This window comes from Gasterosteus aculeatus, chromosome 4 (assembly GCF_964276395.1).
Source record: "Gasterosteus aculeatus chromosome 4, fGasAcu3.hap1.1, whole genome shotgun sequence".
Classification (NCBI taxonomy): Eukaryota; Metazoa; Chordata; class Actinopteri; order Perciformes; family Gasterosteidae; genus Gasterosteus; species Gasterosteus aculeatus.
Window position 1 is genome coordinate 35,319,340 of NC_135691.1, and position 16,967 is coordinate 35,336,306.

Consider the following 16,967-nt stretch of genomic DNA (forward strand, 5'->3'; position numbering starts at 1 on the left):
TGGACTATAAAACGGTATAGACATGTCAGAAGTGGGGTTCGAACCCACGACTCCAATTGGAGACCAGAAGTCTCTTTACTGCATACAGAGCCGAACCTTAAGTCTAGCGCCTTAGACCACTCGGCCATCCTGACACACAAATAAAGGAAAGACAAACGTTTTCTGCCACCTTGAAAAAGTTAGCGAGTCAAAATAAATTAGTGTCCAAAGTGGACTATAAAACGGTAAAGACATGTCAGAAGTGGGGTTCGAACCCACGCCTCCAATTGGAGACCAGAAGCCTCTTTAATGAAGAAGGAGTCAAACCTTGAGTCTGGCGCCTTAGACCACTCGGCCATCCTGACACACAAATAAAGCAAAGACAAACGTTTTCTGCCACCTTGAAAAAGTTAGCGAGTCAAAATAAATGAGTGTCCAAAGTGGACTATAAAACAGTATAGACATGTCAGAAGTGGGGTTCGAACCCACGCCTCCAATTGGAGACCAGAAGCCTCTTTCCTGAAGAAGGAGTCAAACCTTGAGCCATGCGCCTTAGACCACTCGGCCATCCTGACACACAAATAAAGCAAAGACAAACGTTTTCTGCCACCTTGAAAAAGTTAGCGAGTCAAAATAAATTAGTGTCCAAAGTGGATTATAAAACGGTAAAGACATGTCAGAAGTGGGGTTCGAACCCACGCCTCCAATTGGAGACCAGAAGCCTCTTTCCTGAAGAAGGAGTCAAACCTTGAGTCTGGCGCCTTGGACCACTCGGCCATCCTGACACACAAATAAAGCAAAGACAAACGTTTTCTGCTACCTTGAAAAAGTTAGCGAGTCAAAATAATTTAGTGTCTAAAGTGGATTATAAAACGGTAAAGATATGTCAGGAGTGGGGTTCGAAACCACTCCTCCAATTGGAGACCAGAAGCCTCTTTCCTGAAGAAGGAGTCAAACCTTGAGTCTGGCGCCTTAGACCACTCGGGCCATCCTGACACACAAATAAAGCAAAGACAAACGTTTTCTGCCACCTTGAATAAGTTAGCGAGTCAAAATAAATTAGTGTCCAAAGTGGACTATAAAACGGTAAAGAAATGTCAGAAGTGGGGTTCGAACCCACGCCTCCAATTGGAGACCAGAAGCCTCTTTCCTGAAGAAGGAGTCAAACCTTGAGTCTGGCGCCTTAGACCACTCGGCCATCCTGACACACAAACAAAGGAAAGACAAACGTTTTCTGCCACCTTGAAAAAGTTAGCGAGTCAAAATAAATTAGTGTCCAAAGTGGATTATAAAACAGTAAAGACAGGTCAGAAGTGGGGTTCGAACCCACGACTCCAATTGGAGACCAGAAGTCTCTTTCCTGAGAAAGGAGTCAAACCTTGAGTCTGGCGCCTTAGACCACTCGGCCATCCTGACACACAAATAAAGGAAAGACAAACGTTTTCTGCCACCTTGAAAAAGTTAGCGAGTCAAAATAAATTAGTGTCCAAAGTGGACTATAAAACGGTATAGACATGTCAGAAGTGGGGTTCGAACCCACGCCTCCAATTGGAGACCAGAAGCCTCTTTCCTGAAGAAGGAGTCAAACCTTGAGTCTGGCGCCTTAGACCACTCGGCCATCCTGACACACAAATAAAGGAAAGACAAACGTTTTCTGCCACCTTGAAAAAGTTAGCGAGTCAAAACAATTTAGTGTCCAAAGTGGACTATAAAACGGTATAGACATGTCAGAAGTGGGGTTCGAACCCACGACTCCAATTGGAGACCAGAAGTCTCTTTACTGCATACAGAGCCGAACCTTAAGTCTGGCGCCTTAGACCACTCGGCCATCCTGACACACAAATAAAGAAAAGACAAACGTTTTCTGCTACCTTGAAAAAGTTAGCGAGTCAAAATAATTTAGTGTCTAAAGTGGATTATAAAACGGTAAAGATATGTCAGGAGTGGGGTTCGAAACCACTCCTCCAATTGGAGACCAGAAGCCTCTTTCCTGAAGAAGGAGTCAAACCTTGAGTCTGGCGCCTTAGACCACTCGGGCCATCCTGACACACAAATAAAGCAAAGACAAACGTTTTCTGCCACCTTGAATAAGTTAGCGAGTCAAAATAAATTAGTGTCCAAAGTGGACTATAAAACGGTAAAGAAATGTCAGAAGTGGGGTTCGAACCCACGCCTCCAATTGGAGACCAGAAGCCTCTTTCCTGAAGAAGGAGTCAAACCTTGAGTCTGGCGCCTTAGACCACTCGGCCATCCTGACACACAAACAAAGGAAAGACAAACGTTTTCTGCCACCTTGAAAAAGTTAGCGAGTCAAAATAAATTAGTGTCCAAAGTGGATTATAAAACAGTAAAGACAGGTCAGAAGTGGGGTTCGAACCCACGACTCCAATTGGAGACCAGAAGTCTCTTTCCTGAGAAAGGAGTCAAACCTTGAGTCTGGCGCCTTAGACCACTCGGCCATCCTGACACACAAATAAAGGAAAGACAAACGTTTTCTGCCACCTTGAAAAAGTTAGCGAGTCAAAATAAATTAGTGTCCAAAGTGGACTATAAAACGGTATAGACATGTCAGAAGTGGGGTTCGAACCCACGCCTCCAATTGGAGACCAGAAGCCTCTTTCCTGAAGAAGGAGTCAAACCTTGAGTCTGGCGCCTTAGACCACTCGGCCATCCTGACACACAAATAAAGGAAAGACAAACGTTTTCTGCCACCTTGAAAAAGTTAGCGAGTCAAAACAATTTAGTGTCCAAAGTGGACTATAAAACGGTATAGACATGTCAGAAGTGGGGTTCGAACCCACGACTCCAATTGGAGACCAGAAGTCTCTTTACTGCATACAGAGCCGAACCTTAAGTCTGGCGCCTTAGACCACTCGGCCATCCTGACACACAAATAAAGAAAAGACAAACGTTTTCTGCCACCTTGAAAAAGTTAGCGAGTCAAAATAAATTAGTGTCCAAAGTGGACTATAAAACGGTATAGACATGTCAGAAGTGGGGTTCGAACCCACGCCTCCAATTGGAGACCAGAAGCCTCTTTCCTGAAGAAGGAGTCAAACCTTGAGTCTGGCGCCTTAGACCACTCGGCCATCCTGACACACAAATAAAGCAAAGACAAACGTTTTCTGCCACCTTGAAAAAGTTAGCGAGTCAAAATAAATCAGTGTCCAAAGTGGACTATAAAACGGTAAAGACATGTCAGAAGTGGGGTTCGAACCCACGCCTCCAATTGGAGACCAGAAGCCTCTTTACTGCATACAGAGCCGAACCTTAGGTCTGGCGCCGTAGACCACTCGGCCATCCTGACACACAAATAAAGAAAAGACAAACGTTTTCTGCCACCTTGAAAAAGTTAGCGAGTCAAAATAAATTAGTGTCCAAAGTGGACTATAAAACGGTAAAGACATGTCAGAAGTGGGGTTCGAACCCACGCCTCCAATTGGAGACCAGAAGCCTCTTTACTGAAGAAGGAGTCAAACCTTGAGTCTGGCGCCTTAGACCACTCGGCCATCCTGACACACAAATAAAGCAAAGACAAACGTTTTCTGCCACCTTGAAAAAGTTAGCGAGTCAAAATAAATGAGTGTCCAAAGTGGACTATAAAACGGTATAGACATGTCAGAAGTGGGGTTCGAACCCACGCCTCCAATTGGAGACCAGAAGCCTCTTTCCTGAAGAAGGAGTCAAACCTTGAGTCTGGCGCCTTAGACCACTCGGCCATCCTGACACACAAATAAAGCAAAGACAAACGTTTTCTGCCACCTTGAAAAAGTTACCGAGTCAAAATAAATGAGTGTCCAAAGTGGACTATAAAACGGTATAGACATGTGTTGACAGGTAGGCTTATTTATTCGGCCTACCTGCGCGGCGGAACAATGATTTCCGGAGAATGAACGGACGTCCAGGCGTTTATCTCTTTAGCCATCCGACTCGTGGCATTCTTTAATGTAAGCAGAACATGCTCAACTGCCCGCTCACGGGAGTGACGGGTACACACAGGGAAGGGGAGGGAACACTGCCCTTATATGGGAATGGTGCTCTTGATATCACGACCCAGGAAACAGTTACAGGTACATGCATTCATACACTCTTAACACTCCCACTTATGAATGACATGTATACTGTGCAAAACTTACATGACCAAATAAACAAAAAAACAGAACAAAAACATGGCATAGTCAAATATCAACATTTTATACACCAAACATGATTTCCCCGAATTTCTTTAACTTAAGTTTGGAGGCAGGCTTTGTCATAACGTCTGCGACCATGTTGTCGGTGGGACAGTAAACAAGGGACATCTTGTCTTCCCTTATGGTAGACCTGATGAAGTGATATTTTATGTCCACATGCTTAAACCGTTGTCTGCACACCGGGTTCCTAACAAGCGCAATTGTTCCCTGGTTATCCTCGTAGACAACCGTTTTCTCATACACATAGGAATCCATCCCTCCCAGTAGTTGCTCCAAGTGAATACACTCCTGTATTGTCAGAGCTAGAGCCATGTACTCGGCTTCGCATGTGGAGAGTGCTACTGTGGGTTGCTTCTTGGTTTTCCAAGATACTAATGAACTACCTTTACTCATACTCGCACAATACCCGGTGGTACTGCGTCTGTCACTAACATCCGCAGCCCAGTCTGCGTCGCTATATGCTTGTATGCCTAGGCTTCCTTGGCTTTTTGTGAAACAGAGCTGTTTGTCTGCAGTACCTCTGAGGTACCGCAAAACATGTTTCACCGTGACCCAATGCTCATCTGTAGGGTCAGCAAAATGTTGTGATAACTTGTTCACTACGAAACATATGTCTGGGCGTGTACAGGTTGTCAGGTAAATGAGGCTGCCGACAGCCTCCCTGTACTTCTTCACATCAGAGATTTTAGGCGCACCTTCAGAGTATTCTAGCTTTGGTTCACATGGGGTTTCTCTAACCCTACACTCCTGCATGTCGAAACGTTCCAGTAGTTTTTCAACAAACCTCCTTTGTGACACTTTTACCCAGCCGTCAGACTGGATGAAGTCCATGCCCAGAAAATACTTCAACCTGCCTAGGTCCTTCATCTTAAATCTGTTAGAAAGCATGTTTTTCACCCTCTCCAAACTCTGGGTGTTGCTGGCTGCGATGATCAGATCATCCACCCAAATGACCACTATTACCTTCCCTGTCTCTGTAGACTCTTTTGTGTAAACACAGTGGTCTGTCGGGTTCTGAATAAAGTTGTCATCTACTAGGCAGGTGTGGAGCATCTCATTCCAATTTCGCCCCGACTGCTTCAGGCCGTAGATTGACTTCTCTAGTTTACACACCAGCTCATCTCCCTCCTTTTTGTAACCTTCAGGTTGTTCCATGTAGATGTCTCGATCAATAGGGGCATGTAGGTAAGCGGTTTTCACATCCATTTGATGCAGAATCAAATCGTCTTGGGCTGCCTTCTGCATCACTACACGAATACTTGTCAGATTTGCTGTCGGTGAGAATGTCTCGCCATAATCTATCCCTGCTCTCTGGCTGTATCCTTTCGCTACAAACCTAGCTTTGTACTGGTCGTTTCCGTCAATGTCTCCCTTAATCGAATATACCCATTTTCCTCCCACTGTCTTCCTGCCCTCTGGTAGCTTAGTCAGGGTAAAGGTTTGGTTGTCTTCTAGGGACCCCATCTCCTCGTCCATTGCTTTCTTCCACTTTCCTGACTCAGTTGATGTCATGGCCTCTTTAAAGGTCAGAGGCACACCACAAACTGCTCGGTAGCAATAATCTACACTAGTTAGCGTACTGTCGTCATCAGCATCTTCCAGAGAATAATCTCTTAGATACCCCGGGGCTTTACGCTCTCTGGTAGGGTATCTCCCACTGTCGTGTGGCGTCTCCCTAGGATGCTTCTCGCAGTCGTCCTCTGATGCGGATTGTGGACGGTCAGTCAATACATCGGTGTTCGGTACGCTAGGCTGTGAAGTCTCTACTCCCTTATCACAACCCCCTTTGGGATCCAGTCCTAGCTCCTGAGTCTGAGTCTCATTTTCACAGGTTGTCTTGGTGACAAACTTTACCAGCCTGTGCTTCTGTACTTTTCCTTTGCCCGGGTAGTAAACTAGGTAGGCGGGACTGCCCTTGTCGTGCCCTACAAAGAATCCTCTGTCACACCTAGAATCTAGTTTGCCTCTGTCTTGCTGGTAGGCATAACACTCGGACCCGAATTTATGCATATCGGCTAAATTGCACTTTTTACCTGTCAGTGCTGTGTATGGGGTAGTGCCTGTGTGCTTGTTGAAACACCGGTTCCTGGTATAGGCTGCTTCCTGGATGGCATAGTGCCAAAGGCTCTTAGGTAAGCCACTGTCAATGAGCTTACATCTGGCCATCTCGAAAAGAGTTCGCCCTTCCCTTTCAGCTGTCCCGTTCTGGTGCGGAGAGTAAGGACAGGAAGTCTCGTGCCTGATTTTGTTCTTTCTCAGTAGTGTCTGAAACTCTCGGTTAGTAAATTCAGTCCCGTTATCTGATCTGATGCACTTCACAGTGCCGTAAGGCGCCACATCTGCCAGGTACTTCTCTGTAGCCTGAACTGCATCGCTTTTTGCTTTCAGAAAATAGACCAGCACTGCCCCCGTACACACGTCTGTGAAAGACTGCATGTATTTAAAACCATCTATGGACTCATTGTTAATTGGGCCGGTTAGGTCTGTGTTCACCAGCTCAAGCGGCGTCTTTGCTCTGTTAGTCGGGTCTCTGTTTCTCGTCTGCGTGAACTTCCCCTCTATGCATACTGCACATTCTTTATCAGGCCTGCGCTTTGGACCTTTAATGTGCATGCCCTCTGTCACGTCCTGCAATTTCAAGATATCGTCGTAATTACAGTGACCCATTACCTCATGCCATGTCTGAATATCATAGCTGACGTGACACACATGATCTAGATCACACTCGGTTTGCAGGTAGTACATTCTCTTACATACATAGATTTCAAACCTTGTGCCATCCGTTGACTCTAGAACGTCTTTTCCTTCATCGAAAAACACTTTGGCACCGTGGGCGGTAGCAGACTTCACTGAGAAGAGTTCTTGAGGGTACGAGGGAATGTAGAGAGCGTTCTTTAATGTCACTGTACACCGGTGCCCCCCACTGCTTATGAGACATACCTGTGCGTCTCCCCTGCCTTTCACCACACCGACAGTACGCTTCCCATCTGCGAGCTCCATACTGTGTCTCTCCGGCCTGAAGGTGCTGTCAAAGCTTTTGAACTTGCTTCTATCGTTGATGATGTGGGACGACGCGCCCGTGTCCACGATCATTCCCCTTCTCTGGGTCTGCAGCATTTTCCTTGAGAGACTGGCATCTTCTGTTTGTGCCCTGAAGGTGCGGTCTTCTCCTCCCGCGGCTCCCCGGTCGCCGTCTGGTTCACACCCGGGCCTACGGCCACCGCCGCCATCTTGTACACATGCGCACCGGGCGCCCCGCTCACGCTCCTTCTTTGTGCACGCTTTGTCGGTGTGCCCCCTGCTTCTGCAAAAACTGCACCAAACTTTCTCTGTGCAGTCATCCCTTCTGTGGCCCTTTTCTCCGCACCGCCAACACACCATCTCCACTAGTCCAGTCTTTTTCCTCGGCGCCGCTTGCGCCCTCAGCACCCTTTCTCCTGCCTCTTCTAGGACTGGGTCTGCGTCTTCTGAAGCCTCAAAATTTCTTAGCTTTGCCTTGAACTCTCCCAGTGTCATGTCAGCTGAACCATGCGTCACCATCAGTGTGAACGGCTTGTACTTCTCCGGTAATCCCCTCATGATCATCGCCATCATCAGTCCCTCGCTCGGTGCTTCGCCTGCGCTCCTGAGTGCTGTAATGATCTGCTCAGCTCTGATGATGTATTTGGTTACGGTCTCGTTGTCAGCTTTCTTCAGCGCTGTCATTGTTATGTACAGGGAAACAATTCGGGGCCTACCTTTTCCGATGTAGTGTTCTTTTAACACTCTGAGACTCTCTCGGCCCTTGTCCTTTGTGTCTCTGAATATCAGCCCCAAGCTCGTGTTGTCAAGCAGCGGCGCCAATGCACAGTAGGCGTCCGCATTCAGCTTATCGTCTTTAGCCCTGTCTTCCTCCGACAGTGGTTCAGCGGGCTCTGTCAGGATTGTCTGCTTCAGCCCCACCCCGTGCATGCAGCACAGCATCCTCTCTTCCCAGAGCTCATACTCTTCTGCCCTCCCGTCAAAAGTGGGCCACTGGCTCTTGCTTCGGTTTGCCATGGCTGTTTGTAGTTCGGTTTAGCTCCCGTTTATTTAGCCTAGCTTTAGCTTCCCGGTTCTCCCGATGCTAAACTAGCTCTTTTGGATACTTCTGTATGCTAGCGCGGTCATGCTAGCCATCGACGCGCAAGTCCGTCAAACTTTGGAATCATTCCCGGTTCCTGGGCCCATAACCTGTTGACAGGTAGGCTTATTTATTCGGCCTACCTGCGCGGCGGAACAATGATTTCCGGAGAATGAACGGACGTCCAGGCGTTTATCTCTTTAGCCATCCGACTCGTGGCATTCTTTAATGTAAGCAGAACATGCTCAACTGCCCGCTCACGGGAGTGACGGGTACACACAGGGAAGGGGAGGGAACACTGCCCTTATATGGGAATGGTGCTCTTGATATCACGACCCAGGAAACAGTTACAGGTACATGCATTCATACACTCTTAACAACGTGTCAGAAGTGGGGTTCGAACCCACGCCTCCAATTGGAGACCAGAAGCCTCTTTCCTGAAGAAGGAGTCAAACCTTGAGTCTGGCGCCTTAGACCACTCGGCCATCCTGACACACAAATAAAGGAAAGACAAACGTTTTCTGCCACCTTGAAAAAGTTAGCGAGTCAAAACAATTTAGTGTCCAAAGTGGACTATAAAACGGTATAGACATGTCAGAAGTGGGGTTCGAACCCACGACTCCAATTGGAGACCAGAAGTCTCTTTACTGCATACAGAGCCGAACCTTAAGTCTGGCGCCTTAGACCACTCGGCCATCCTGACACACAAATAAAGAAAAGACAAACGTTTTCTGCCACCTTGAAAAAGTTAGCGAGTCAAAATAAATTAGTGTCCAAAGTGGACTATAAAACGGTATAGACATGTCAGAAGTGGGGTTCGAACCCACGCCTCCAATTGGAGACCAGAAGCCTCTTTCCTGAAGAAGGAGTCAAACCTTGAGTCTGGCGCCTTAGACCACTCGGCCATCCTGACACACAAATAAAGCAAAGACAAACGTTTTATGCCACCTTGAAAAAGTTAGCGAGTCAAAATAAATTAGTGTCCAAAGTGGATTATAAAACGGTAAAGACATGTCAGAAGTGGGGTTCGAAACCACGCCTCCAATTGGAGACCAGAAGCCTCTTTCCTGAAGAAGGAGTCAAACCTTGAGTCTGGCGCCTTGGACCACTCGGCCATCCTGACACACAAATAAAGCAAAGACAAACGTTTTCTGCTACCTTGAAAAAGTTAGCGAGTCAAAATAATTTAGTGTCTAAAGTGGATTATAAAACGGTAAAGATATGTCAGGAGTGGGGTTCGAACCCACGACTCCAATTGGAGACCAGAAGTCTCTTTACTGCATACAGAGCCGAACCTTAAGTCTGGCGCCTTAGACCACTCGGCCATCCTGACACACAAATAAAGTAAAGACAAACGTTTTCTGCCACCTTGAAAAAGTTAGCGAGTCAAAATAAATTAGTGTCCAAAGTGGACTATAAAACGGTAAAGACATGTCAGAAGTGGGGTTCGAACCCACGCCTCCAATTGGAGACCAGAAGCCTCTTTACTGAAGAAGGAGTCAAACCTTGAGTCTGGCACCTTAGACCACTCGGCCATCCTGACACACAAATAAAGCAAAGACAAACGTTTTCTGCCACCTTGAAAAAGTTAGCGAGTCAAAATAAATGAGTGTCCAAAGTGGACTATAAAATGGTATAGACATGTCAGAAGTGGGGTTCGAACCCACACCTCCAATTGGAGACCAGAAGCCTCTTTCCTGAAGAAGGAGTCAAACCTTGAGTCTGGCGCCTTAGACCACTCGGCCATCCTGACACACAAATAAAGCAAAGACAAACGTTTTCTGCCACCTTGAAAAAGTTAGCGAGTCAAAATAAATTAGTGTCCAAAGTGGACTATAAAACGGTATAGACATGTCAGAAGTGGGGTTCGAACCCACGCCTCCAATTGGAGACCAGAAGCCTCTTTCCTGAAGAAGGAGTCAAACCTTGAGTCTGGCGCCTTAGACCACTCGGCCATCCTGACACACAAATAAAGCAAAGACAAACGTTTTCTGCCACCTTGAATAAGTTAGCGAGTCAAAATAAATTAGTGTCCAAAGTGGACTATAAAACGGTAAAGACATGTCAGAAGTGGGGTTCGAACCCACGCCTCCAATTGGAGACCAGAAGCCTCTTTACTGAAGAAGGAGTCAAACCTTGAGTCTGGCGCCTTAGACCACTCGGCCATCCTGACACACAAATAAAGGAAAGACAAACGTTTTCTGCCACCTTGAAAAAGTTAGCGAGTCAAAATAAATTAGTGTCCAAAGTGGACTATAAAACGGTAAAGACATGTCAGAAGTGGGGTTCGAACCCACGCCTCCAATTGGAGACCAGAAGGCTCTTTACTGCATACAGAGCCGAACCTTAAGTCTGGCGCCTTAGACCACTCGGCCATCCTGACACACAAACAAAGGAAAGACAAACGTTTTCTGCCACCTTGAAAAAGTTAGCGAGTCAAAATAAATGAGTGTCCAAAGTGGACTATAAAACGGTATAGACATGTCAGAAGTGGGGTTCGAACCCACGCCTCCAATTGGAGACCAGAAGCCTCTTTCCTGAAGAAGGAGTCAAACCTTGAGTCTGGCGCCTTAGACCAGTCGGCCATCCTGACACACAAATAAAGGAAAGACAAACGTTTTCTGCCACCTTGAAAAAGTTAGCGAGTCAAAATAAATTAGTGTCCAAAGTGGACTATAAAACGGTAAAGACATGTCAGAAGTGGGGTTCGAACCCACGCCTCCAATTGGAGACCAGAAGCCTCTTTCCTGAAGAAGGAGTCAAACCTTGAGTCTGGCGCCTTAGACCACTCGGCCATCCTGACACACAAATAAAGGAAAGACAAACGTTTTCTGCCACCTTGAAAAAGTTAGCGAGTCAAAATAAATTAGTGTCCAAAGTGGACTATAAAACGGTAAAGACATGTCAGAAGTGGGGTTCGAACCCACGCCTCCAATTGGAGACCAGAAGCCTCTTTACTGAAGAAGGAGTCAAACCTTGAGTCTGGCGCCTTAGACCACTCGGCCATCCTGACACACAAATAAAGGAAAGACAAACGTTTTCTGCCACCTTGAAAAAGTTAGCGAGTCAAAATAAATTAGTGTCCAAAGTGGACTATAAAACGGTAAAGACATGTCAGAAGTGGGGTTCGAACCCACGCCTCCAATTGGAGACCAGAAGGCTCTTTACTGCATACAGAGCCGAACCTTAAGTCTGGCGCCTTAGACCACTCGGCCATCCTGACACACAAACAAAGGAAAGACAAACGTTTTCTGCCACCTTGAAAAAGTTAGCGAGTCAAAATAAATGAGTGTCCAAAGTGGACTATAAAACGGTATAGACATGTCAGAAGTGGGGTTCGAACCCACGCCTCCAATTGGAGACCAGAAGCCTCTTTCCTGAAGAAGGAGTCAAACCTTGAGTCTAGCGCCTTAGACCAGTCGGCCATCCTGACACACAAATAAAGGAAAGACAAACGTTTTCTGCCACCTTGAAAAAGTTAGCGAGTCAAAATAAATTAGTGTCCAAAGTGGACTATAAAACGGTAAAGACATGTCAGAAGTGGGGTTCGAACCCACGCCTCCAATTGGAGACCAGAAGCCTCTTTCCTGAAGAAGGAGTCAAACCTTGAGTCTGGCGCCTTAGACCACTCGGCCATCCTGACACACAAATAAAGGAAAGACAAACGTTTTCTGCCACCTTGAAAAAGTTAGCGAGTCAAAATAAATTAGTGTCCAAAGTGGACTATAAAACGGTAAAGACATGTCAGAAGTGGGGTTCGAACCCACGACTCCAATTGGAGACCAGAAGTCTCTTTACTGCATACAGAGCCGAACCTTAAGTCTGGCGCCTTAGACCACTCGGCCATCCTGACACACAAATAAAGAAAAGACAAACGTTTTCTGCCACCTTGAAAAAGTTAGCGAGTCAAAATAAATTAGTGTCCAAAGTGGACTATAAAACGGTATAGACATGTCAGAAGTGGGGTTCGAACCCACGCCTCCAATTGGAGACCAGAAGCCTCTTTCCTGAAGAAGGAGTCAAACCTTGAGTCTGGCGCCTTAGACCACTCGGCCATCCTGACACACAAATAAAGCAAAGACAAACGTTTTATGCCACCTTGAAAAAGTTAGCGAGTCAAAATAAATTAGTGTCCAAAGTGGATTATAAAACGGTAAAGACATGTCAGAAGTGGGGTTCGAAACCACGCCTCCAATTGGAGACCAGAAGCCTCTTTCCTGAAGAAGGAGTCAAACCTTGAGTCTGGCGCCTTGGACCACTCGGCCATCCTGACACACAAATAAAGCAAAGACAAACGTTTTCTGCTACCTTGAAAAAGTTAGCGAGTCAAAATAATTTAGTGTCTAAAGTGGATTATAAAACGGTAAAGATATGTCAGGAGTGGGGTTCGAACCCACGACTCCAATTGGAGACCAGAAGTCTCTTTACTGCATACAGAGCCGAACCTTAAGTCTGGCGCCTTAGACCACTCGGCCATCCTGACACACAAATAAAGTAAAGACAAACGTTTTCTGCCACCTTGAAAAAGTTAGCGAGTCAAAATAAATTAGTGTCCAAAGTGGACTATAAAACGGTAAAGACATGTCAGAAGTGGGGTTCGAACCCACGCCTCCAATTGGAGACCAGAAGCCTCTTTACTGAAGAAGGAGTCAAACCTTGAGTCTGGCACCTTAGACCACTCGGCCATCCTGACACACAAATAAAGCAAAGACAAACGTTTTCTGCCACCTTGAAAAAGTTAGCGAGTCAAAATAAATGAGTGTCCAAAGTGGACTATAAAATGGTATAGACATGTCAGAAGTGGGGTTCGAACCCACACCTCCAATTGGAGACCAGAAGCCTCTTTCCTGAAGAAGGAGTCAAACCTTGAGTCTGGCGCCTTAGACCACTCGGCCATCCTGACACACAAATAAAGCAAAGACAAACGTTTTCTGCCACCTTGAAAAAGTTAGCGAGTCAAAATAAATTAGTGTCCAAAGTGGACTATAAAACGGTATAGACATGTCAGAAGTGGGGTTCGAACCCACGCCTCCAATTGGAGACCAGAAGCCTCTTTCCTGAAGAAGGAGTCAAACCTTGAGTCTGGCGCCTTAGACCACTCGGCCATCCTGACACACAAATAAAGCAAAGACAAACGTTTTCTGCCACCTTGAATAAGTTAGCGAGTCAAAATAAATTAGTGTCCAAAGTGGACTATAAAACGGTAAAGACATGTCAGAAGTGGGGTTCGAACCCACGCCTCCAATTGGAGACCAGAAGCCTCTTTACTGAAGAAGGAGTCAAACCTTGAGTCTGGCGCCTTAGACCACTCGGCCATCCTGACACACAAATAAAGGAAAGACAAACGTTTTCTGCCACCTTGAAAAAGTTAGCGAGTCAAAATAAATTAGTGTCCAAAGTGGACTATAAAACGGTAAAGACATGTCAGAAGTGGGGTTCGAACCCACGCCTCCAATTGGAGACCAGAAGGCTCTTTACTGCATACAGAGCCGAACCTTAAGTCTGGCGCCTTAGACCACTCGGCCATCCTGACACACAAACAAAGGAAAGACAAACGTTTTCTGCCACCTTGAAAAAGTTAGCGAGTCAAAATAAATGAGTGTCCAAAGTGGACTATAAAACGGTATAGACATGTCAGAAGTGGGGTTCGAACCCACGCCTCCAATTGGAGACCAGAAGCCTCTTTCCTGAAGAAGGAGTCAAACCTTGAGTCTGGCGCCTTAGACCAGTCGGCCATCCTGACACACAAATAAAGGAAAGACAAACGTTTTCTGCCACCTTGAAAAAGTTAGCGAGTCAAAATAAATTAGTGTCCAAAGTGGACTATAAAACGGTAAAGACATGTCAGAAGTGGGGTTCGAACCCACGCCTCCAATTGGAGACCAGAAGCCTCTTTCCTGAAGAAGGAGTCAAACCTTGAGTCTGGCGCCTTAGACCACTCGGCCATCCTGACACACAAATAAAGGAAAGACAAACGTTTTCTGCCACCTTGAAAAAGTTAGCGAGTCAAAATAAATTAGTGTCCAAAGTGGACTATAAAACGGTAAAGACATGTCAGAAGTGGGGTTCGAACCCACGCCTCCAATTGGAGACCAGAAGCCTCTTTACTGAAGAAGGAGTCAAACCTTGAGTCTGGCGCCTTAGACCACTCGGCCATCCTGACACACAAATAAAGGAAAGACAAACGTTTTCTGCCACCTTGAAAAAGTTAGCGAGTCAAAATAAATTAGTGTCCAAAGTGGACTATAAAACGGTAAAGACATGTCAGAAGTGGGGTTCGAACCCACGCCTCCAATTGGAGACCAGAAGGCTCTTTACTGCATACAGAGCCGAACCTTAAGTCTGGCGCCTTAGACCACTCGGCCATCCTGACACACAAACAAAGGAAAGACAAACGTTTTCTGCCACCTTGAAAAAGTTAGCGAGTCAAAATAAATGAGTGTCCAAAGTGGACTATAAAACGGTATAGACATGTCAGAAGTGGGGTTCGAACCCACGCCTCCAATTGGAGACCAGAAGCCTCTTTCCTGAAGAAGGAGTCAAACCTTGAGTCTAGCGCCTTAGACCAGTCGGCCATCCTGACACACAAATAAAGGAAAGACAAACGTTTTCTGCCACCTTGAAAAAGTTAGCGAGTCAAAATAAATTAGTGTCCAAAGTGGACTATAAAACGGTAAAGACATGTCAGAAGTGGGGTTCGAACCCACGCCTCCAATTGGAGACCAGAAGCCTCTTTCCTGAAGAAGAAGTCAAACCTTGAGTCTGGCGCCTTAGACCACTCGGCCATCCTGACACACAAATAAAGGAAAGACAAACGTTTTCTGCCACCTTGAAAAAGTTAGCGAGTCAAAATAAATTAGTGTCCAAAGTGGACTATAAAACGGTAAAGACATGTCAGAAGTGGGGTTCGAACCCACGCCTCCAATTGGAGACCAGAAGGCTCTTTACTGCATACAGAGCCAAACCTTAAGTCTGGCGCCTTAGACCACTTGGCCATCCTGACACACAAACAAAGGAAAGACAAACGTTTTCTGCCACCTTGAAAAAGTTAGCGAGTCAAAATAAATGAGTGTCCAAAGTGGACTATAAAACGGTATAGACATGTCAGAAGTGGGGTTCGAACCCACGCCTCCAATTGGAGACCAGAAGCCTCTTTCCTGAAGAAGGAGTCAAACCTTGAGTCTGGCGCCTTAGACCACTCGGCCATCCTGACACACAAATAAAGCAAAGACAAACGTTTTCTGCCACCTTGAAAAAGTTAGCGAGTCAAAATAATTTAGTGTCTAAAGTGGATTATAAAACGGTAAAGACATGTCAGAAGTGGGGTTCGAACCCACGCCTCCAATTGGAGACCAGAAGCCTCTTTCCTGAAGAAGGAGTCAAACCTTGAGTCTGGCGCCTTAGACCACTCGGCCATCCTGACACACAAATAAAGCAAAGACAAACGTTTTCTGCCACCTTGAAAAAGTTAGCGAGTCAAAATAATTTAGTGTCCAAAGTGGATTATAAAACGGTAAAGACATGTCAGAAGTGGGGTTCGAACCCACGACTCCAATTGGAGAACAGAAGTCTCTTTACTGCATACAGAGCCGAACCTTAAGTCTGGCGCCTTAGACCACTCGGCCATCCTGACACACAAACAAAGCAAAGACAAACATTTTCTGCCACCTTGAAAAAGTTAGCGAGTCAAAATAAATTAGTGTCCAAAGTGGACTATAAAACGGTAAAGACATGTCAGAAGTGGGGTTCGAACCCACGCCTCCAATTGGAGACCAGAAGCCTCTTTCCTGAGAAAGGAGTCAAACCTTGAGTCTGGCGCCTTAGACCACTCGGCCATCCTGACACACAAATAAAGCAAAGACAAACGTTTTCTGCCACCTTGAAAAAGTTAGCGAGTCAAAATAAATTAGTGTCCAAAGTGGACTATAAAACAGTAAAGACATGTCAGAAGTGGGGTTCGAACCCACGCCTCCAATTGGAGACCAGAAGCCTCTTTCCTGAAGAAGGAGTCAAACCTTGAGTCTGGCGCCTTAGACCACTCGGCCATCCTGACACACAAACAAAGGAAAGACAAACGTTTTCTGCCACCTTGAAAAAGTTAGCGAGTCAAAATAAATTAGTGTCCAAAGTGGACTATAAAACGGTAAAGACATGTCAGAAGTGGGGTTCGAACCCACGCCTCCAATTGGAGACCAGAAGCCTCTTTCCAGAAGAAGGAGTCAAACCTTGAGTCTGGCGTCTTAGACCACTCGGCCATCCTGACACACAAACAAAGGAAAGACAAACGTTTTCTGCCACCTTGAAAAAGTTAGCGAGTCAAAATAATTTAGGGTCCAAAGTGGATTATAAAACGGTAAAGACATGTCAGAAGTGGGGTTCGAACCCACGACTCCAATTGGAGACCAGAAGTCTCTTTACTGCATACAGAGCCGATCCTTAAGTCTGGCGCCTTAGACCACTCGGCCATCCTGACACACAAATAAAGGAAAGACAAACGTTTTCGTCCACCTTGAAAAAGTTAGCGAGTCAAAATAATTTAGTGTCCAAAGGGGATTATAAAACAGTAAAGACATGTCAGAAGTGGGGTTCGAACCCACGCCTCCAATTGGAGACCAGAAGCCTCTTTCCTGAGAAAGGAGTAAACCTTGAGTCTGGCGCCTTAGACCACTCGGCCATCCTGACACACAAATAAA

General features: G+C 46.1%; 58 non-coding genes across 58 annotated transcripts; all 58 read right to left on the bottom strand.

Moving 5' to 3' along the window:
- Window positions 1-23: 23 nt before the first annotated feature.
- trnal-uaa (transfer RNA leucine (anticodon UAA)) lies at window positions 24-134 on the bottom strand. Its single transcript has 2 exons — window positions 97-134; window positions 24-69 (listed from the first exon to the last, which is right to left on the bottom strand). It is a non-coding gene; the product is annotated as a tRNA-Leu (tRNA).
- Window positions 135-233: 99 nt separating this feature from the next.
- On the bottom strand, window positions 234-344 carry trnal-caa (transfer RNA leucine (anticodon CAA)). The gene is made up of 2 exons: window positions 307-344; window positions 234-279 (listed from the first exon to the last, which is right to left on the bottom strand). It is a non-coding gene; the product is annotated as a tRNA-Leu (tRNA).
- Window positions 345-443: 99 nt separating this feature from the next.
- On the bottom strand, window positions 444-554 carry trnal-caa (transfer RNA leucine (anticodon CAA)). Its single transcript has 2 exons — window positions 517-554; window positions 444-489 (listed from the first exon to the last, which is right to left on the bottom strand). It is a non-coding gene; the product is annotated as a tRNA-Leu (tRNA).
- A 99-nt stretch (window positions 555-653) lies between these two features.
- Window positions 654-764, bottom strand: trnal-caa (transfer RNA leucine (anticodon CAA)). The gene is made up of 2 exons: window positions 727-764; window positions 654-699 (listed from the first exon to the last, which is right to left on the bottom strand). It is a non-coding gene; the product is annotated as a tRNA-Leu (tRNA).
- Window positions 765-863: 99 nt separating this feature from the next.
- Window positions 864-975, bottom strand: trnal-caa (transfer RNA leucine (anticodon CAA)). Its single transcript has 2 exons — window positions 937-975; window positions 864-909 (listed from the first exon to the last, which is right to left on the bottom strand). It is a non-coding gene; the product is annotated as a tRNA-Leu (tRNA).
- A 99-nt stretch (window positions 976-1,074) lies between these two features.
- On the bottom strand, window positions 1,075-1,185 carry trnal-caa (transfer RNA leucine (anticodon CAA)). The gene is made up of 2 exons: window positions 1,148-1,185; window positions 1,075-1,120 (listed from the first exon to the last, which is right to left on the bottom strand). It is a non-coding gene; the product is annotated as a tRNA-Leu (tRNA).
- A 99-nt stretch (window positions 1,186-1,284) lies between these two features.
- trnal-caa (transfer RNA leucine (anticodon CAA)) lies at window positions 1,285-1,395 on the bottom strand. The gene is made up of 2 exons: window positions 1,358-1,395; window positions 1,285-1,330 (listed from the first exon to the last, which is right to left on the bottom strand). It is a non-coding gene; the product is annotated as a tRNA-Leu (tRNA).
- Window positions 1,396-1,494: 99 nt separating this feature from the next.
- trnal-caa (transfer RNA leucine (anticodon CAA)) lies at window positions 1,495-1,605 on the bottom strand. The gene is made up of 2 exons: window positions 1,568-1,605; window positions 1,495-1,540 (listed from the first exon to the last, which is right to left on the bottom strand). It is a non-coding gene; the product is annotated as a tRNA-Leu (tRNA).
- Window positions 1,606-1,704: 99 nt separating this feature from the next.
- Window positions 1,705-1,815, bottom strand: trnal-uaa (transfer RNA leucine (anticodon UAA)). Its single transcript has 2 exons — window positions 1,778-1,815; window positions 1,705-1,750 (listed from the first exon to the last, which is right to left on the bottom strand). It is a non-coding gene; the product is annotated as a tRNA-Leu (tRNA).
- A 99-nt stretch (window positions 1,816-1,914) lies between these two features.
- Window positions 1,915-2,026, bottom strand: trnal-caa (transfer RNA leucine (anticodon CAA)). Its single transcript has 2 exons — window positions 1,988-2,026; window positions 1,915-1,960 (listed from the first exon to the last, which is right to left on the bottom strand). It is a non-coding gene; the product is annotated as a tRNA-Leu (tRNA).
- Window positions 2,027-2,125: 99 nt separating this feature from the next.
- On the bottom strand, window positions 2,126-2,236 carry trnal-caa (transfer RNA leucine (anticodon CAA)). Its single transcript has 2 exons — window positions 2,199-2,236; window positions 2,126-2,171 (listed from the first exon to the last, which is right to left on the bottom strand). It is a non-coding gene; the product is annotated as a tRNA-Leu (tRNA).
- Window positions 2,237-2,335: 99 nt separating this feature from the next.
- trnal-caa (transfer RNA leucine (anticodon CAA)) lies at window positions 2,336-2,446 on the bottom strand. The gene is made up of 2 exons: window positions 2,409-2,446; window positions 2,336-2,381 (listed from the first exon to the last, which is right to left on the bottom strand). It is a non-coding gene; the product is annotated as a tRNA-Leu (tRNA).
- Window positions 2,447-2,545: 99 nt separating this feature from the next.
- Window positions 2,546-2,656, bottom strand: trnal-caa (transfer RNA leucine (anticodon CAA)). The gene is made up of 2 exons: window positions 2,619-2,656; window positions 2,546-2,591 (listed from the first exon to the last, which is right to left on the bottom strand). It is a non-coding gene; the product is annotated as a tRNA-Leu (tRNA).
- Window positions 2,657-2,755: 99 nt separating this feature from the next.
- trnal-uaa (transfer RNA leucine (anticodon UAA)) lies at window positions 2,756-2,866 on the bottom strand. Its single transcript has 2 exons — window positions 2,829-2,866; window positions 2,756-2,801 (listed from the first exon to the last, which is right to left on the bottom strand). It is a non-coding gene; the product is annotated as a tRNA-Leu (tRNA).
- A 99-nt stretch (window positions 2,867-2,965) lies between these two features.
- trnal-caa (transfer RNA leucine (anticodon CAA)) lies at window positions 2,966-3,076 on the bottom strand. The gene is made up of 2 exons: window positions 3,039-3,076; window positions 2,966-3,011 (listed from the first exon to the last, which is right to left on the bottom strand). It is a non-coding gene; the product is annotated as a tRNA-Leu (tRNA).
- A 99-nt stretch (window positions 3,077-3,175) lies between these two features.
- trnal-uaa (transfer RNA leucine (anticodon UAA)) lies at window positions 3,176-3,286 on the bottom strand. Its single transcript has 2 exons — window positions 3,249-3,286; window positions 3,176-3,221 (listed from the first exon to the last, which is right to left on the bottom strand). It is a non-coding gene; the product is annotated as a tRNA-Leu (tRNA).
- A 99-nt stretch (window positions 3,287-3,385) lies between these two features.
- trnal-caa (transfer RNA leucine (anticodon CAA)) lies at window positions 3,386-3,496 on the bottom strand. Its single transcript has 2 exons — window positions 3,459-3,496; window positions 3,386-3,431 (listed from the first exon to the last, which is right to left on the bottom strand). It is a non-coding gene; the product is annotated as a tRNA-Leu (tRNA).
- A 99-nt stretch (window positions 3,497-3,595) lies between these two features.
- On the bottom strand, window positions 3,596-3,706 carry trnal-caa (transfer RNA leucine (anticodon CAA)). The gene is made up of 2 exons: window positions 3,669-3,706; window positions 3,596-3,641 (listed from the first exon to the last, which is right to left on the bottom strand). It is a non-coding gene; the product is annotated as a tRNA-Leu (tRNA).
- Window positions 3,707-8,656: 4,950 nt separating this feature from the next.
- On the bottom strand, window positions 8,657-8,767 carry trnal-caa (transfer RNA leucine (anticodon CAA)). Its single transcript has 2 exons — window positions 8,730-8,767; window positions 8,657-8,702 (listed from the first exon to the last, which is right to left on the bottom strand). It is a non-coding gene; the product is annotated as a tRNA-Leu (tRNA).
- A 99-nt stretch (window positions 8,768-8,866) lies between these two features.
- Window positions 8,867-8,977, bottom strand: trnal-uaa (transfer RNA leucine (anticodon UAA)). The gene is made up of 2 exons: window positions 8,940-8,977; window positions 8,867-8,912 (listed from the first exon to the last, which is right to left on the bottom strand). It is a non-coding gene; the product is annotated as a tRNA-Leu (tRNA).
- Window positions 8,978-9,076: 99 nt separating this feature from the next.
- On the bottom strand, window positions 9,077-9,187 carry trnal-caa (transfer RNA leucine (anticodon CAA)). The gene is made up of 2 exons: window positions 9,150-9,187; window positions 9,077-9,122 (listed from the first exon to the last, which is right to left on the bottom strand). It is a non-coding gene; the product is annotated as a tRNA-Leu (tRNA).
- A 99-nt stretch (window positions 9,188-9,286) lies between these two features.
- Window positions 9,287-9,397, bottom strand: trnal-caa (transfer RNA leucine (anticodon CAA)). The gene is made up of 2 exons: window positions 9,360-9,397; window positions 9,287-9,332 (listed from the first exon to the last, which is right to left on the bottom strand). It is a non-coding gene; the product is annotated as a tRNA-Leu (tRNA).
- A 99-nt stretch (window positions 9,398-9,496) lies between these two features.
- On the bottom strand, window positions 9,497-9,607 carry trnal-uaa (transfer RNA leucine (anticodon UAA)). Its single transcript has 2 exons — window positions 9,570-9,607; window positions 9,497-9,542 (listed from the first exon to the last, which is right to left on the bottom strand). It is a non-coding gene; the product is annotated as a tRNA-Leu (tRNA).
- A 99-nt stretch (window positions 9,608-9,706) lies between these two features.
- Window positions 9,707-9,817, bottom strand: trnal-caa (transfer RNA leucine (anticodon CAA)). Its single transcript has 2 exons — window positions 9,780-9,817; window positions 9,707-9,752 (listed from the first exon to the last, which is right to left on the bottom strand). It is a non-coding gene; the product is annotated as a tRNA-Leu (tRNA).
- A 99-nt stretch (window positions 9,818-9,916) lies between these two features.
- On the bottom strand, window positions 9,917-10,027 carry trnal-caa (transfer RNA leucine (anticodon CAA)). Its single transcript has 2 exons — window positions 9,990-10,027; window positions 9,917-9,962 (listed from the first exon to the last, which is right to left on the bottom strand). It is a non-coding gene; the product is annotated as a tRNA-Leu (tRNA).
- Window positions 10,028-10,126: 99 nt separating this feature from the next.
- trnal-caa (transfer RNA leucine (anticodon CAA)) lies at window positions 10,127-10,237 on the bottom strand. Its single transcript has 2 exons — window positions 10,200-10,237; window positions 10,127-10,172 (listed from the first exon to the last, which is right to left on the bottom strand). It is a non-coding gene; the product is annotated as a tRNA-Leu (tRNA).
- A 99-nt stretch (window positions 10,238-10,336) lies between these two features.
- Window positions 10,337-10,447, bottom strand: trnal-caa (transfer RNA leucine (anticodon CAA)). Its single transcript has 2 exons — window positions 10,410-10,447; window positions 10,337-10,382 (listed from the first exon to the last, which is right to left on the bottom strand). It is a non-coding gene; the product is annotated as a tRNA-Leu (tRNA).
- A 99-nt stretch (window positions 10,448-10,546) lies between these two features.
- On the bottom strand, window positions 10,547-10,657 carry trnal-uaa (transfer RNA leucine (anticodon UAA)). The gene is made up of 2 exons: window positions 10,620-10,657; window positions 10,547-10,592 (listed from the first exon to the last, which is right to left on the bottom strand). It is a non-coding gene; the product is annotated as a tRNA-Leu (tRNA).
- Window positions 10,658-10,756: 99 nt separating this feature from the next.
- On the bottom strand, window positions 10,757-10,867 carry trnal-caa (transfer RNA leucine (anticodon CAA)). The gene is made up of 2 exons: window positions 10,830-10,867; window positions 10,757-10,802 (listed from the first exon to the last, which is right to left on the bottom strand). It is a non-coding gene; the product is annotated as a tRNA-Leu (tRNA).
- A 99-nt stretch (window positions 10,868-10,966) lies between these two features.
- On the bottom strand, window positions 10,967-11,077 carry trnal-caa (transfer RNA leucine (anticodon CAA)). The gene is made up of 2 exons: window positions 11,040-11,077; window positions 10,967-11,012 (listed from the first exon to the last, which is right to left on the bottom strand). It is a non-coding gene; the product is annotated as a tRNA-Leu (tRNA).
- A 99-nt stretch (window positions 11,078-11,176) lies between these two features.
- On the bottom strand, window positions 11,177-11,287 carry trnal-caa (transfer RNA leucine (anticodon CAA)). Its single transcript has 2 exons — window positions 11,250-11,287; window positions 11,177-11,222 (listed from the first exon to the last, which is right to left on the bottom strand). It is a non-coding gene; the product is annotated as a tRNA-Leu (tRNA).
- A 99-nt stretch (window positions 11,288-11,386) lies between these two features.
- On the bottom strand, window positions 11,387-11,497 carry trnal-uaa (transfer RNA leucine (anticodon UAA)). Its single transcript has 2 exons — window positions 11,460-11,497; window positions 11,387-11,432 (listed from the first exon to the last, which is right to left on the bottom strand). It is a non-coding gene; the product is annotated as a tRNA-Leu (tRNA).
- A 99-nt stretch (window positions 11,498-11,596) lies between these two features.
- On the bottom strand, window positions 11,597-11,707 carry trnal-caa (transfer RNA leucine (anticodon CAA)). The gene is made up of 2 exons: window positions 11,670-11,707; window positions 11,597-11,642 (listed from the first exon to the last, which is right to left on the bottom strand). It is a non-coding gene; the product is annotated as a tRNA-Leu (tRNA).
- A 99-nt stretch (window positions 11,708-11,806) lies between these two features.
- On the bottom strand, window positions 11,807-11,917 carry trnal-caa (transfer RNA leucine (anticodon CAA)). The gene is made up of 2 exons: window positions 11,880-11,917; window positions 11,807-11,852 (listed from the first exon to the last, which is right to left on the bottom strand). It is a non-coding gene; the product is annotated as a tRNA-Leu (tRNA).
- Window positions 11,918-12,016: 99 nt separating this feature from the next.
- trnal-uaa (transfer RNA leucine (anticodon UAA)) lies at window positions 12,017-12,127 on the bottom strand. Its single transcript has 2 exons — window positions 12,090-12,127; window positions 12,017-12,062 (listed from the first exon to the last, which is right to left on the bottom strand). It is a non-coding gene; the product is annotated as a tRNA-Leu (tRNA).
- A 99-nt stretch (window positions 12,128-12,226) lies between these two features.
- Window positions 12,227-12,337, bottom strand: trnal-caa (transfer RNA leucine (anticodon CAA)). Its single transcript has 2 exons — window positions 12,300-12,337; window positions 12,227-12,272 (listed from the first exon to the last, which is right to left on the bottom strand). It is a non-coding gene; the product is annotated as a tRNA-Leu (tRNA).
- Window positions 12,338-12,436: 99 nt separating this feature from the next.
- trnal-caa (transfer RNA leucine (anticodon CAA)) lies at window positions 12,437-12,547 on the bottom strand. Its single transcript has 2 exons — window positions 12,510-12,547; window positions 12,437-12,482 (listed from the first exon to the last, which is right to left on the bottom strand). It is a non-coding gene; the product is annotated as a tRNA-Leu (tRNA).
- Window positions 12,548-12,646: 99 nt separating this feature from the next.
- trnal-uaa (transfer RNA leucine (anticodon UAA)) lies at window positions 12,647-12,757 on the bottom strand. The gene is made up of 2 exons: window positions 12,720-12,757; window positions 12,647-12,692 (listed from the first exon to the last, which is right to left on the bottom strand). It is a non-coding gene; the product is annotated as a tRNA-Leu (tRNA).
- A 99-nt stretch (window positions 12,758-12,856) lies between these two features.
- trnal-caa (transfer RNA leucine (anticodon CAA)) lies at window positions 12,857-12,967 on the bottom strand. Its single transcript has 2 exons — window positions 12,930-12,967; window positions 12,857-12,902 (listed from the first exon to the last, which is right to left on the bottom strand). It is a non-coding gene; the product is annotated as a tRNA-Leu (tRNA).
- A 99-nt stretch (window positions 12,968-13,066) lies between these two features.
- On the bottom strand, window positions 13,067-13,177 carry trnal-caa (transfer RNA leucine (anticodon CAA)). The gene is made up of 2 exons: window positions 13,140-13,177; window positions 13,067-13,112 (listed from the first exon to the last, which is right to left on the bottom strand). It is a non-coding gene; the product is annotated as a tRNA-Leu (tRNA).
- Window positions 13,178-13,276: 99 nt separating this feature from the next.
- trnal-caa (transfer RNA leucine (anticodon CAA)) lies at window positions 13,277-13,387 on the bottom strand. The gene is made up of 2 exons: window positions 13,350-13,387; window positions 13,277-13,322 (listed from the first exon to the last, which is right to left on the bottom strand). It is a non-coding gene; the product is annotated as a tRNA-Leu (tRNA).
- A 99-nt stretch (window positions 13,388-13,486) lies between these two features.
- On the bottom strand, window positions 13,487-13,597 carry trnal-caa (transfer RNA leucine (anticodon CAA)). Its single transcript has 2 exons — window positions 13,560-13,597; window positions 13,487-13,532 (listed from the first exon to the last, which is right to left on the bottom strand). It is a non-coding gene; the product is annotated as a tRNA-Leu (tRNA).
- A 99-nt stretch (window positions 13,598-13,696) lies between these two features.
- trnal-uaa (transfer RNA leucine (anticodon UAA)) lies at window positions 13,697-13,807 on the bottom strand. The gene is made up of 2 exons: window positions 13,770-13,807; window positions 13,697-13,742 (listed from the first exon to the last, which is right to left on the bottom strand). It is a non-coding gene; the product is annotated as a tRNA-Leu (tRNA).
- Window positions 13,808-13,906: 99 nt separating this feature from the next.
- On the bottom strand, window positions 13,907-14,017 carry trnal-caa (transfer RNA leucine (anticodon CAA)). The gene is made up of 2 exons: window positions 13,980-14,017; window positions 13,907-13,952 (listed from the first exon to the last, which is right to left on the bottom strand). It is a non-coding gene; the product is annotated as a tRNA-Leu (tRNA).
- Window positions 14,018-14,116: 99 nt separating this feature from the next.
- On the bottom strand, window positions 14,117-14,227 carry trnal-caa (transfer RNA leucine (anticodon CAA)). The gene is made up of 2 exons: window positions 14,190-14,227; window positions 14,117-14,162 (listed from the first exon to the last, which is right to left on the bottom strand). It is a non-coding gene; the product is annotated as a tRNA-Leu (tRNA).
- A 99-nt stretch (window positions 14,228-14,326) lies between these two features.
- Window positions 14,327-14,437, bottom strand: trnal-caa (transfer RNA leucine (anticodon CAA)). Its single transcript has 2 exons — window positions 14,400-14,437; window positions 14,327-14,372 (listed from the first exon to the last, which is right to left on the bottom strand). It is a non-coding gene; the product is annotated as a tRNA-Leu (tRNA).
- Window positions 14,438-14,536: 99 nt separating this feature from the next.
- On the bottom strand, window positions 14,537-14,647 carry trnal-uaa (transfer RNA leucine (anticodon UAA)). Its single transcript has 2 exons — window positions 14,610-14,647; window positions 14,537-14,582 (listed from the first exon to the last, which is right to left on the bottom strand). It is a non-coding gene; the product is annotated as a tRNA-Leu (tRNA).
- Window positions 14,648-14,746: 99 nt separating this feature from the next.
- On the bottom strand, window positions 14,747-14,857 carry trnal-caa (transfer RNA leucine (anticodon CAA)). The gene is made up of 2 exons: window positions 14,820-14,857; window positions 14,747-14,792 (listed from the first exon to the last, which is right to left on the bottom strand). It is a non-coding gene; the product is annotated as a tRNA-Leu (tRNA).
- A 99-nt stretch (window positions 14,858-14,956) lies between these two features.
- On the bottom strand, window positions 14,957-15,067 carry trnal-caa (transfer RNA leucine (anticodon CAA)). Its single transcript has 2 exons — window positions 15,030-15,067; window positions 14,957-15,002 (listed from the first exon to the last, which is right to left on the bottom strand). It is a non-coding gene; the product is annotated as a tRNA-Leu (tRNA).
- Window positions 15,068-15,166: 99 nt separating this feature from the next.
- trnal-uaa (transfer RNA leucine (anticodon UAA)) lies at window positions 15,167-15,277 on the bottom strand. Its single transcript has 2 exons — window positions 15,240-15,277; window positions 15,167-15,212 (listed from the first exon to the last, which is right to left on the bottom strand). It is a non-coding gene; the product is annotated as a tRNA-Leu (tRNA).
- A 99-nt stretch (window positions 15,278-15,376) lies between these two features.
- On the bottom strand, window positions 15,377-15,487 carry trnal-caa (transfer RNA leucine (anticodon CAA)). The gene is made up of 2 exons: window positions 15,450-15,487; window positions 15,377-15,422 (listed from the first exon to the last, which is right to left on the bottom strand). It is a non-coding gene; the product is annotated as a tRNA-Leu (tRNA).
- A 99-nt stretch (window positions 15,488-15,586) lies between these two features.
- On the bottom strand, window positions 15,587-15,697 carry trnal-caa (transfer RNA leucine (anticodon CAA)). The gene is made up of 2 exons: window positions 15,660-15,697; window positions 15,587-15,632 (listed from the first exon to the last, which is right to left on the bottom strand). It is a non-coding gene; the product is annotated as a tRNA-Leu (tRNA).
- Window positions 15,698-15,796: 99 nt separating this feature from the next.
- On the bottom strand, window positions 15,797-15,907 carry trnal-uaa (transfer RNA leucine (anticodon UAA)). Its single transcript has 2 exons — window positions 15,870-15,907; window positions 15,797-15,831 (listed from the first exon to the last, which is right to left on the bottom strand). It is a non-coding gene; the product is annotated as a tRNA-Leu (tRNA).
- A 99-nt stretch (window positions 15,908-16,006) lies between these two features.
- Window positions 16,007-16,117, bottom strand: trnal-caa (transfer RNA leucine (anticodon CAA)). The gene is made up of 2 exons: window positions 16,080-16,117; window positions 16,007-16,052 (listed from the first exon to the last, which is right to left on the bottom strand). It is a non-coding gene; the product is annotated as a tRNA-Leu (tRNA).
- Window positions 16,118-16,216: 99 nt separating this feature from the next.
- On the bottom strand, window positions 16,217-16,327 carry trnal-caa (transfer RNA leucine (anticodon CAA)). Its single transcript has 2 exons — window positions 16,290-16,327; window positions 16,217-16,262 (listed from the first exon to the last, which is right to left on the bottom strand). It is a non-coding gene; the product is annotated as a tRNA-Leu (tRNA).
- Window positions 16,328-16,426: 99 nt separating this feature from the next.
- trnal-caa (transfer RNA leucine (anticodon CAA)) lies at window positions 16,427-16,537 on the bottom strand. The gene is made up of 2 exons: window positions 16,500-16,537; window positions 16,427-16,472 (listed from the first exon to the last, which is right to left on the bottom strand). It is a non-coding gene; the product is annotated as a tRNA-Leu (tRNA).
- A 99-nt stretch (window positions 16,538-16,636) lies between these two features.
- trnal-uaa (transfer RNA leucine (anticodon UAA)) lies at window positions 16,637-16,747 on the bottom strand. The gene is made up of 2 exons: window positions 16,710-16,747; window positions 16,637-16,682 (listed from the first exon to the last, which is right to left on the bottom strand). It is a non-coding gene; the product is annotated as a tRNA-Leu (tRNA).
- A 99-nt stretch (window positions 16,748-16,846) lies between these two features.
- Window positions 16,847-16,956, bottom strand: trnal-caa (transfer RNA leucine (anticodon CAA)). Its single transcript has 2 exons — window positions 16,919-16,956; window positions 16,847-16,892 (listed from the first exon to the last, which is right to left on the bottom strand). It is a non-coding gene; the product is annotated as a tRNA-Leu (tRNA).
- Window positions 16,957-16,967: the final 11 nt, after the last annotated feature.